Source organism: Numida meleagris, chromosome 6, assembly GCF_002078875.1.
Source record: "Numida meleagris isolate 19003 breed g44 Domestic line chromosome 6, NumMel1.0, whole genome shotgun sequence".
NCBI classification, from domain to species: domain Eukaryota; kingdom Metazoa; phylum Chordata; class Aves; order Galliformes; family Numididae; genus Numida; species Numida meleagris.
Window position 1 is genome coordinate 37,773,068 of NC_034414.1, and position 12,024 is coordinate 37,785,091.

Here is a 12,024-nt window from a genome sequence, read left to right on the forward strand (position 1 = left end):
CAGTCTGAGCTAAGCAGAAGTAATTACCACTGCCACAGAGACCAGAATGAAATAGATTGGCTCCTTTACTCATCTTTCAGGAACAGATCCCAAAATAATGAATAAATTAATATGAGTTACAGCTGAGTGCTGGGTGGGATTTGGACCTTGAAGACTTCCCCACATACCTTGTTTGGCTTTGAGTTGGAGCCTTGCCACTGTCATTCCATTGCATTACCTGTGATGGGTACAAACCTGTGGCTGACGAGCAGCTGTTCTTCCCTGACAATTAGCTAAGAATCTGTTATGGTAATCCAGCTGGGTATTTCTAGACTTTCGTCAAATGATTCTCTAAACACACCTGCCTTTCAGTCATGGTAAACATTCTTCACAAAGGCCAGTTTGCTCTGCAGGCCCAAAGGAATGTGACAGTTTGATACCTGGATAAGCCTGGGCTCGGTTTCTGTTTCTGCAGAAAGCTGAAGTCTCTGGTGGGTGTTGGTAAACAAGCCCTGGAGCCATTACTCCATGTGGTTCATAAACTGTTACTCTGCATCTTGTAATACAGAGCTGGATGTGAACAAAATAGAAGGAAAAAAGAAAACAGAAAACAAAAAACAGAGAACAGTTTTACTATTTTGAAGATACTTGGGATGAATAACAGTGCACAGATCAAGCTGCTGCTGAGGAGCTACAGCTATCAGCTGTCACACATGGCCTTCCATGGGTCACCTTGCAGCAGGACAAGTGGTTGTAGCTGTTATTGAGCACAAGACCTCTTTCCCAATGTCCACATACAGCTCTTACAACCTTCTGCACAGGAACAGAGAGGTAGGTGAGAGGGACACTGAGCCAAGAGCTGTCAGCTGTTCTTGCTGTTGAATATGGGAAATAAAGTCAAATTATTTGAGGGGATCTGATAGGTGAAGCCAGGTAGATTCAGGCAAGATGTAGAATACATGAAAGTCAGTGCAGTTAACCATTAGACAATTTTATTCAAAGAAGTGTTTAGTTCTCCGTTGCATAAAAGTCAGTGTCTTCAGTGTCCCATTCCTGGAGGTGTTCAAGGCCAGGTTCAATGGGGCCCTGGGCAGCCTGATCTGGTGGGGGGCAAGGGGGTTAGAAGCGGATGATTCTTAAGGTCCCTTCCAAACTAAGCCATTCTATCTTTCTATGATTCCTAGTACTTCAGTATATCAACAAGATAGGCTTTAGCTCTATCTACGGTCCTGGAGCAAGCACTCCCTGGCACAATCCTGTGCTCTCTGTCAAATCAGTGAGGAGACAGGTCCCTCTGAACTGGCTGTTGCTTTCCTGGGAACTTCTGTTTGCTTTTGTCATGAGGAGAGAGTACAGGGAGTGTTGGAGTGTTGGAAAGGACTTAGGCTGAAGAGCTATTATCTCTACTGCTGTAGGACTAATTCCATCCTCATGACTAAGACTGAATGAGAATTACTGCCAAGTAAGACATTACTTGATGCACGAAAGGGCAATTAAGCCCAGAATGAGAATACTCAGAAACCCGGGCTTGACTGTGCAGGCGCTGGGCAGTGTGTGGGAAATGCAAGGTGTGCCAGCAGCTCCCAGTTCGCTGACAGCTGGGATCAGCTGGGACAACTGAGTTCTGCCCACAGCTGGAGCCATCAGTGCATGGCACCACCAGGGCATGACATCACCAGGGCATGGCAGCAACACGGAGTTTCAGCAAGAAGCAGAGAGGCAGCCTTCTGGGGCACTCCCTGTTTGTGCTTTGCAGACAAAGGTTTTCCCTCTCTCTGCATCCATTGTATTCAATGGTGACAGCCTGCAGCCAGTGGAAGCTGTCCCCAGAAAAGCTTCACTCAAGTCTCAGCAGATCATCTGGTGGCTTTAACACAGCACTGTGTCTGAGAGGACTTCCAGACACTTGAATGCACTGTGGCTGGCTGGAAGGCATTGTTTGTCCACAGATCAGTGGGAAGTTTCCAGGTTTGTGTCCTCAAAGGCAGACGAACATAGTGACCTAAAGGACAAGGGCAGAAAATCAGTTGAGATTTCTTAACTGTTTTTGAGACCAGTCAAACATCTGAGTATATCTGGCAAAGGGCTATGGGTCTTCTGTAAAATTGAAGGGCTGGTGAGGTACAAAGGGCCTTCAGGGACAGAGCCTGTTAGCAGAAAAGTCCTTGTTTTGCTATGAGGAACCTCATTCATGTGAGATGTTGGTACCAAAGAAAGAGGAAGAGCATGAAGTTAAGGTGGTAACCCTGGGACTGGCAGAGGGAAAGAGGATGAGAAAAGAGAAAACAGCACTTGGTAAGAGCAATGTTGTTACCTTTGAAGTGTACTGATCTTGTTTCCTGAGGTCTGCTTTATGGCAAACAAGGCAATCTATGTCACTACCACTACATGGGATTCACTTTCTTTTAAGCACATGCCACCATGGGCAGGATGAGTGGCATTGCCTGAATCTGTCATTCAAAGGTTACCATTTACTTTTAAGCACATGCCACCATGGGCAGGATGAATGGCATTGCCTGAATCTGTCATTCAAAGGTTACCATTTATTTTCATAACTGTGACTGATTCAAATGTACAGAGGAGTGTTGGATATAACCCGGTACTGAGCCCAGGATTGCCTTCATGCTGCAAGCAGAAATGTGGAAAGAGAGGGGGAGAAAGAAACCTCTGGTAGATGAATCCCTTCTGAACTGCAGAGCCTGCAGCCCCGTCAGGACCAAGCACAAAGTGAGCTGTGCCCCAGTTCTGTGTCTGCAGCATCCACCCCAAATGCTGCAGATGAGTTTAATCACAGAGAGGCCTGGAGCACTTTCCACATTGGAAACAACCAGTCTCTGTGACTGAAACAAAAGTGGAAAATTCCCAGCACAGTTAAGCTTAGGGACCTTCATCCACCCCAACCGCCCAGCAAGCAAGGGTTATTCCAACCACACATCAGGGCCACCATGCTTCAGTTGACTTTCAAGAGGCTGCTGAACTGCTTCTCTATTGGGGATGAGGATGCACACATCAAGAGGGTGGTCAGCAGGCAGAAGGTGAAGGCTGATGGTGGGGTCTTCAGGAGCAGTGCAGGTCAGGGCATGCTGCAGTCCCTGCCCCCGCCTGGCTTCTGGGGCAAAGGAGATGGCTCATACACAGAGAGCTGTCCCATACACAGAAGACATGCACACCCCAACACACAGGCACACACAGATGTGTATACATACATACAGCAGCCCATATCCCTTCACCTCTACCCCACCTGCCCCTGTGCACACACCACTGTGTATTCTCTATCCACTACTCTCCCTGGGAAGAGCCCTCTTCAGCTCAGAAGTGCCTCGCAAGGCAGGAGGTGACCTGTTATTAAAATTTTTTAAATCACTTTGTGTAAATAGTGGCCTGTGGTTAGCAGTTTGGCTGTAACTCAATGCTGGGACAGGCACCTTTCATTACTCATCAGTTTCGTTCTCCCGTGGTGGTGCTTTCCCAGGGCTTGAGAACAAACAGCCACCACAGCTGGGAGCACATCTGCCCTCCGGGACGGTGCCAGGACCCACTCCGAGCCCCCCGGGGCTCCCCAGTGCCAGCCGCACAGATGGGGCGCTTTGCTCTCGGAGAGAAGGATGAGATGTGAGCTCCAAATCGCTTAATAGCTCTTCAGGTCAACCTGGCAAGAGAATAAGCTCAGGAGCAGATAAGTCTCCTCTTCCCTGAAAAACAAAGATGCCGGAGCTCTTTTGACTCTCCTCCCGGCAATCTGAGTAGCACGAAGACCGCGGGCCTTGGGCAGAGCCATTGTATTGCTCGCGCCAGGTGTTCCCGGGGCTCACTCAATGCAGATCCCTTTGCTGCCGTGCGATGTGTGGAAATAGTGCAGGAACGGCGCATACCCCCCAGCACCCACACCTCGGCAAACCGGCACGGCGGGAGCTGCGCCCGCACCAGCGGGCAGGGAGGGATCTCCCACCGGAGTGAAGGCTGCGGGGCTCTGAGGGAAAAAAAAAGGCACTCTCAAGAGAAAGAGCTTTGCTCTCGCCCAGTAAGTAGCGCTGCGGTGTCTCTCCTCACCCCCTCCCTATCGCGCTCAAATATTCACAGAGAGGCGGATAACAGCTAGGCAGAAGAGGCTGCGTTTGCTGCGTTTGCTTCTGACGCCACAGTCTTTAGAAGTGTCATTAGCGGCTTATTTCTGGAGTCCCAAACTACACCAAGGCAAAAACAATCGAGCAAGAACAAGCGAGTTGTTTGCAAGCACGCAGTCGGGAGCAGGAGTGCAGGAGCCGGACCTCCTCACCCGCTCGCTTCCTGCATTTTCCATCCGATCACCGTCACGGGGCTTTCGGCACTGAGCCACCTGCAGCCGTATCCCATGTACGTTCCTTTCCGCGTTGCCACCGACCCGGGGTACCCCGTCTGCCCCAAACCTTCCCTTAGTCCAGCAAGCCCTCGGATGTCGCTCGTATGCACAGTATAGACTTGAATCCAAAGAAGAACAATGTCAGTGCACGTGTGTACATCTATGAAAATACAGATCACATAGTCGTAACATTTCAGCTGTCTGTTAAAAAGATATTTCTGAAAGCCAAGCCAATGTTTATCTCTATTGTTTAAATTCGCACCAAATTTCCGTTGTAGTGTCGCCTCTTTTGCATCGTTTCTCTGAGCAGTATGCTCATTTTTGGTTGTAAATGAGAAACTACATTTTGTTGTACATAAGCGCAGGAATAGGGAAGGAAGGTAATAGGAACCGTCCACAGTTTTTAAGAAAGTTGTAGGCAAAATTATATAAGAAGCAGATCCCGGTAATATTTTGTATCTTCTGTCAATACACAGCCCTCCAAACATATGATAGTAGTTAATTTACAAAAGCAATAGGTCAATAATTCAAAGCTGTTGTAACCTATGATGATTTGATAGTTCTGAATGACTTTCCTGTTCAGAACCTTGTAGTTATTTGCTCTCGCACCTGTATTTGTCTGGAGTGGGATTTATAATAGATAAATTATTATTATTATTTCTTCTATTGATCACAATCTACTCCTGGAGTTTTAGGGGTTAAAATACAACGGGGGTAAGAGGGACACCTTATTCAAACGCCATGGCAGCGCCCACCTTCATTCCACATTGTGTGCATACAAAGAACAATCAACAAACTCTTCACGGACGAGGAAAATGTAGAGAACAACGGGATGGCCTTTCCTGTTTTCTAAGAGACATTTCATCTATTTCTCCTATTATAAGTGGAAGGTGTCTGCACCGAAATGAAGAACTGCTATGTGCCTTCTGGCCTGACATGCAGATGTTGTCTACGGGACTAGGATGACGATGGGACGGGGCAAACATCACACGGATTTCTGATTTACGGCAACGAACGAAAGCGGCAAGATCAATGCTCCTAATGGCAGAAAATCCCTAATACAGGACCGAGCCGATGCCCGAGTGCCCAGCACGGTGCTGTACACCTCCCCCCGAGGACGGAAGGGCCGAAGGAGGGGGTCCCGTTAGTAGTCCCTCGGCTCGAACATCAGCTCTCGGCCTTTGGAAACGGGGACTCCGGAGGCTCCAACCTCACTGCGCAGTGTGGGAAGCCAAGACGACCCTCACCTGGCCCCGGCCCCCAGCTCGGCCCTGTGTTGTTGGCCCTGCCTTTCTGGGGGAAAGCACGCGTTAGGAGGGCCCGCGCTAAACAGCCGTTTCTGCACCGTTGGCAGCCCGGGCAGAACTCCCCGCGCTGAGCCAGCGCCGCCCCTGACCGCAGCCCTCGGGTGGCAGCCCTAAGCAGGCGATTCTCTCTCCATCCCTCAGGCTCCGCCGCCGCACCCCGGCCCGTCCGGGTCCCTCCCGTCCTCCTCGGGCACCCCGCGGGACGTGCGGCGCCTGCAGCCGGCTCAAAAGGACACCAATTGCCGAGTAGGGCAGGTAGAGAAGGCGACAGCAAAGCACCGGGTTCTCCCCTTGAAATAGCCTTTCATCTCCCAAACGTGTAGTTAAAGCTCTATGGTGCATCACAAGTAGGGACGCTGAAAATCCACGGGGTGAGTTTTAGACTCTCTGTTACTACACTACAGCTGCGGGCGAAAAATTATTTTGCAAACGAAATCGGGACGGGCGAAACCCAGCCACGGCCTGTGCTCGTGCGGGGTCCGCGGTTCGGCGGCGACATCGGCCCCACTAAGGTCCCCGGGGCTGCGGCCAGCACTGGGCTAGAACGCGGTTGCAGCTCCGAAAGCGCTGCGCACACGCATCGCCGTGTAACCGCCTAAACTTCAAGTCGCCAGACGAGAATTTTGGTTTACTTCGCCAGAAAACGGCAACCGAGATGGACTCTACGCTCTATTAAGCCCGTGCTACTTCACGCCGCGAGTGGCTGATTGCCCCCGGCGCTATTTATGTCTCCGGCCCTTCGTGGGGGGCGCGGAGCGGGGCCGTTCCCACCTCGGACAGGCGTCGGGCGCAGCTGCAAACCCGCAGAGGGAAAGGAGAAGGGGAACTCTGTTGCCTCCCGTGTCCGCATTATGATTATGTTTACGATTATTATTTCTCACAACGAAATGAAACTCCCAAAGCTGTAACGACAAAGCTTCCTCTACGCTTTGTAATATTAAAAGGACCGTAAATCTTCCAGTGTAGGTCATACGGGTTTATTCCTTCCACAGACTTGCTCGTGTTTCTTATCCTATCAGCAGAACCGAACTGTGTGGTTTGTATCTTTGTACCGACAGCGTGCACACCTCGGCTCTCTCGGAGGTGTCTCCTGCCCAGAGCCAGAGGGCATTAACAACACGCACTGCATAAATGGATGTACAGTATCGACGATGAATATGAGTATACGAATACGAATACACATAGTACGAAGATATACGAATATGCATTTTGGATAAGGGATACGGAAACTGAAAACCCTTAAAGGAAAAGGACGCAGTGAAAAGGGCGCACGTATAAACTCGATTAGAAACAATTGCCACCGCCGTAAGTCTCTAGGACAAACATCTGCAGTGTCGCTGTAACCGAAGGACGAGGTTAAGGGACAGAGCCGAGCAGGGCCACTCCCGCCCCAGGGGAACAACTTGCGGCAGCGCGGCCCGGCCCGGCCCCGGCACCCCCCGCCCCGGGAGGCCGCGACGAGGGCAGCCCCGCTCCCAGTTCCGGGGCCTCCTTCGCTGAAGCCGCGAGGGGAGGGATCATTATTTTTCCCCTGGAATTTCTGAGGAATTCGTTATAAATCTTGGGCGAAGGTAGAGCCCCCAAAGGTGCGTAGGAGAGTGAGGCGGAGCGGCTCTTGGCTCGGAGTCGCTTCTCGTAAAACGCAGCCAGCAGATAGACGGGCATAGATTTGGGGCACTGTGCTCGTAAAGCCCCCGTGCTGCAGGGAGGTGCGCGGTGCACAGGCGGGGCGGGAGGCTGCGGTCACTCTGCGCGACCCTCCGCACCAGAGCGGTGCGGTGTGAGAAGCTCCACCGGCAGCGGCCGCCTTCCCCTCCCCGATTCCCTTGCACCCGTCTGGAACAACGGGCGGCCGCGTGTCCGCACACACGGGCACAGCGGTCCTACGTGAGACGCTCCGTGAAAGCTGCGAAGGAAAACAGCGTTCGGAGTCGGTATTTCCCCTTTCCGACGTGAAACAAGCTCGAGAACGCGAGTGTTCCTGTAGGTGGCACTGGTACGAGGTGTTGTGGAAGCGAAGGGGAGATGGAGAAAATTGCCCAGGAATTCCCAATTGGTTCCTATAATTTGATGCAGAACAATAGAGGCATTTTTTTCATTTACTCGAAATTCATGTAACATGTGACAAATGAAAACCCGATTGCTCGATTAGAACAAAATATGCTTTTAAAATCTGCCCCTCCGTAGCTTTATGGCCTGGTCCATGAGAGTTGTCTATTTCCCTCTATGTCATTAAACCAATCCTAGCGCATAGAGAAATTAACTCCGCACCACTCCTTCGAGTCAAATGTTTGCACCAGGAAAGCCCTAATGAGACACTGTCTGGTTTCCAGAGGGGCTGCTAAGAACAAGTGGCGGCAAAGTTATTAAACCTGCCCCAGTTACACACACATCATTAAGACCCCCCGGCCTCCGCAGCGTCGCTCCCCACACCCGAGCACAGAGCGGGACCAGGGCGGTGGCCGAGCCGGGGCCTGGGGGACGCACCCGCGACCGAGAGGGAGCTGCCGGCTCGAGGGGCGGTCGGGCAGCGCCAGATAGGGGCAGCGGGGAGGCCAGCGACTCGTCCCCGGGTTGGCAGCACCGCGGTTTTATTTCACCTGTCCGCGTGCCCTCGATGTACTGCAGCGCGGTGCGGGCGCCCGCACCGCCTTCACCGAGGGTGACCTGCTATGGACTGAGGGGGGGCCGTGTCCGGCGGTCGGAGGCCGTCGGGGCTGTCTGTCCCCCGTGCTGCACCCGGGAGGGAGCCTCACTGCCGTTCCCTACGTGCTAACACGGGGCTCCCCCTCTCCCTCCCGCCCCGAAGGGGTCTCGCAGGGGGCTGTGTCTCTGCCCAGCAGCGCGGTGCTCGCGGCGCTGTCACGGGGGGACCTTCACTGCTGTCACCTTTCGTTTCCCTTCAGATCCGGGGCTCCGTCACCGGCACGGTGACCCCAGGACCGACCTGGGTTTGCCCTCATTGATTCGTAAGACTGTAAGGGAAGGTTACGCTGGCTTGTAACTGCTGGAAAAAAATGTTAAACAAAACTCCATCCCTCCATTCTCTGACTCGTCCTCGATGTAAATCAATTCTTAACTCTGAAACCACTCACACTTGGCACCGCGCAGCTGCCCCCAAAGCCCACCTGGGAGCAGGACAGAAGGAAAAATTATTTCCAGGGCGATTCGGCGTTGTTGCAGATATTCCTGTGCACGTGTGAACATTCTATCCATTGACGCGATGTTCGAATATCTCCTGCGGGATTCGCGTGGCCGTTCTCACACCAGTGCAGCCACGTTAGCTGAGCACTGAGATTCACGCGTACGGCATTCAGCACTGTACCGTAAGGTAGCGCGCCGCAGTGACAGAGGCGATCTCTGCCGACGAGAAATCTCTAACATGGGACACAAGGGCCGCTCCACCCTTCTCCTTGAATGCCCCGCAGAAAGTGAGAGCGGTGCCGGGAGAGTTCTCCCCGCGGCATAGCCGCGGCCGGGGTTGGGACAGCCAGCGGCAGTCCCTGCGGCAACCGCACCGCGTCCGCGTGGCTTGAGCTCCTCCGCGGCAGTCCCGCACCTCCCCGCGCCGCCTACAGAAATGCGGCTGCCGGGCTCGGCCTCTCGGAAGGGTCCCGGGGGCTGTGCTCACAGAGCGTGTGCTGCATGAGCATCCTTCTGCTCCTCAGTAGTTACCTCCGAGGTGAGAACGGCCGGGAGGCCGTTCCCACCGCCGGGAGAGGCTCTGGGCAGCCCCCAAAGGTCCGGTCGTTCCCCTCCCGGCCCGGCCCGAGAAAAGGCAGCCTTCAGGGCCAGGAGCTGCCCTCGCCCCCCTCGCCGGGCTCTCGGGGCACTTCCCACGACCTCGAGGCTCCCACGCGTGGGAGTGGGGCTGCCCACCGGAATCTGAGGTCCCCGCCTGTCCCCCGCTTTGTATTTTGGGGACGCTGGGTGTTACATAGGTGCCACCTCTACCCCATAGGGTGAGCCCCTCCCGGCCAGGCGTACCCTCCTCACCCCCCCCGCCCCGTGCTGTAGCACTCTCGGCCCCACACCCCCTGCTCTGTGCCACTTTTCCCCTTCAATTCTTCAATTATTTCCTACCTGAAAAAAAATTAATCTTTTTGCCAGGCGGGTTACAAGCTATCAACAGGCTGTTGTATATTACAATGTTTTCATATTCCTCTCGGCTCCCCCTGCCCTCTACCGACTCACTGTAGATGTGACCTTTGGTATTTCAGCCCACACTCAGCAGTTGAATGGAAACAAGTTGAGCACGTTCACTTCTGATAAACATTATCCTTAAACCACTGGAGACCCGAGCAGAGTAAACGAGCTTTTCCGACAAGACCACATCAGGAACACACATTGAGAAAGGGAAAGAAACCAAATATCCCGGAGATCAGAGGCGGGGTGGAGGGGTGGGAGAGGGAAGGAGGGGAACAGACAGGTTGGAAGACACTCGGGGGGAGGGGGGTGAAAGGAAAGGACACAGTTGTGACCACAGTGGGCACAGATGGGAGAGAAACAGTGAGCGAGCGGTGCGGGGTCACGTTCGAGCAGTGAGGCGATCCTCGGGGACACCGAGTCCGGGAGCCGCGGGGCCGGGCTTGCACCGAGAGGATGCGTGGAGCTCGGCCTCACATCGCCGGGCGCTGGGAGGGGGGCAGCGGGAGGTAACGGGGCCAGGGCCGGGCGGGAGCGGCGAGAGAGCGGCCAGGGCTCCCGGCGGCTGTTCTTCGGGGAGGGCATGCTGCTAATGCAGGTCAGAAGGCTCACGAACAAGCACTCCTCTCCTTTGTTTAATTAAGTAATTAATTCAATTAAACATTGGATCCGGGTCCCGCTAATTCAATACCTCCTGCCTTAAAACTAGCCTCGGCGGGTCAGGTCACCGCGCCGAGGAGGGCTCCGGCTGCAGTGAATGAAGAACGCGATCGCTTTGAATTGGTGTGTGCGCGTGTCAGCGCGGGGGGACCCCTTCGGCAGAGGTGATGGACCTGGCTTTTGGAAGAGCACCATTTACACACGTGGTGTTCCAAAGGTGCCGCTCGTGTTCCTGAAACAAACACAGAACTGCCATAGGAAATGGTTGGGTTGAATCCCCGCGGAGCGAACAGAAGGACCCGCGCATATTCCGATCAAATGGAGAGAAGTGCGAAATAACCGCGGTCGTCTTCTTTCCTCCACAAAACGTCTGCAACGCGCCACGAATTTCTGGGAGATCCCTGTAGCATCCGCCCTATTTCTGACTGTGTGATATGTGAAGGCTTTGCAATCTAGCTCAATTAATTTTTTTTTAATACTTAAAATCTCTTACAGATATTTCACGTAATAAGAAGCGTTCATACACACCAGAGATCCGTATTTCACTCGCCGATATTCCATGCGCTGCCGTCACAGTGTTATTCCCTTTCACGTTTTAATTCCCTTACAGGACCTGGGTCTTTGGGAGTCTATGAAAACAAACAAACAAAATCACTCAGAAAAAAAGTGAAATAAATTATGGTAACTTCTTGGTCGAGGCTGGGAAGCCCGGGATTTGCGACAGACGTGGGATGCATGAGAGAAGCACATAGAGCGGGACCCACTGCCAAACCAAACACGCCGTGACCCACACACGCTCTAATTCCTACCAGCCTTGTCTGTTTTTCTTTTAACTGTTAATACGGAGCAGCGTCTTTGATAAAGTCGGAATGGGCTGCAGGACGAGCAGTTCAGCGCAGTGTATCGTTTGGCGCGGCGATTAAATCAAAAGGCGGGGGTGTTCGGGCCCCGGGGAGGTACCGGAGCCCCCGGCCCGTCTGGTCCCGAGGCTGCAGCTGAATTCCGGACAGCTTCGTGGCTTCCACCAAAAATAACGTAACCGCCACCGTTTGCCACCCTCTCCTGCACCACCCGTGAAGTGTTCAGTAGTCAAAAAGTGCTTTACTGTAAAGGGGGCTGAAAACAAAGAACTACTCTGCGGGATTTGCAGAGCAAAGACAGGAGAGCCGTGGGCGTTCCCAGGCACCGTCCGTTTTCCACCCGGCCGCTCTCTGGGGCTGGGGGGCCCGAGCTGCGCCCGGCCCGGCCTCGACGGCCCCCGGCCCCGCGCCGCGGTGCCCAGCACAGTGCCGGCCCCGCTCCCTAATTGCGCTAATTGCACTTTGCGTGCGGCTTACCGCCTGGCAGGTATTACGCGGGCGTTGCTGTTGTGGTAGGGACCAGGTGCTGAGCAGGACCGCGAGAGGCAGCGGAAGAGCCGCCGGCCCCGCGCTGTCCGTCATCTCCTGCGGCCACTGGTGGGGCTGCAGGGCCGCCGGGCCGCCCCCGGGGGCGGGCTCGGGAGCGGGGGGCTGCGGCTCCCGGCCCAGCCCGGCCCTGCCCACGTTGCCCTGAGGTTGAAATGCAGAACTCAAGGCTCTCTCGCCGGGAAGT

The 12,024-nt window shown here is 53.9% G+C and overlaps 1 long non-coding RNA gene across 1 annotated transcript; it reads right to left on the bottom strand.

Annotated features, from left to right (window-relative positions):
• Window positions 1,530-11,931, bottom strand: LOC110402054. Its single transcript, XR_002440863.1, has 3 exons — window positions 11,769-11,931; window positions 10,960-11,060; window positions 1,530-1,981 (listed from the first exon to the last, which is right to left on the bottom strand). It is a non-coding gene; the product is annotated as an uncharacterized LOC110402054 (long non-coding RNA).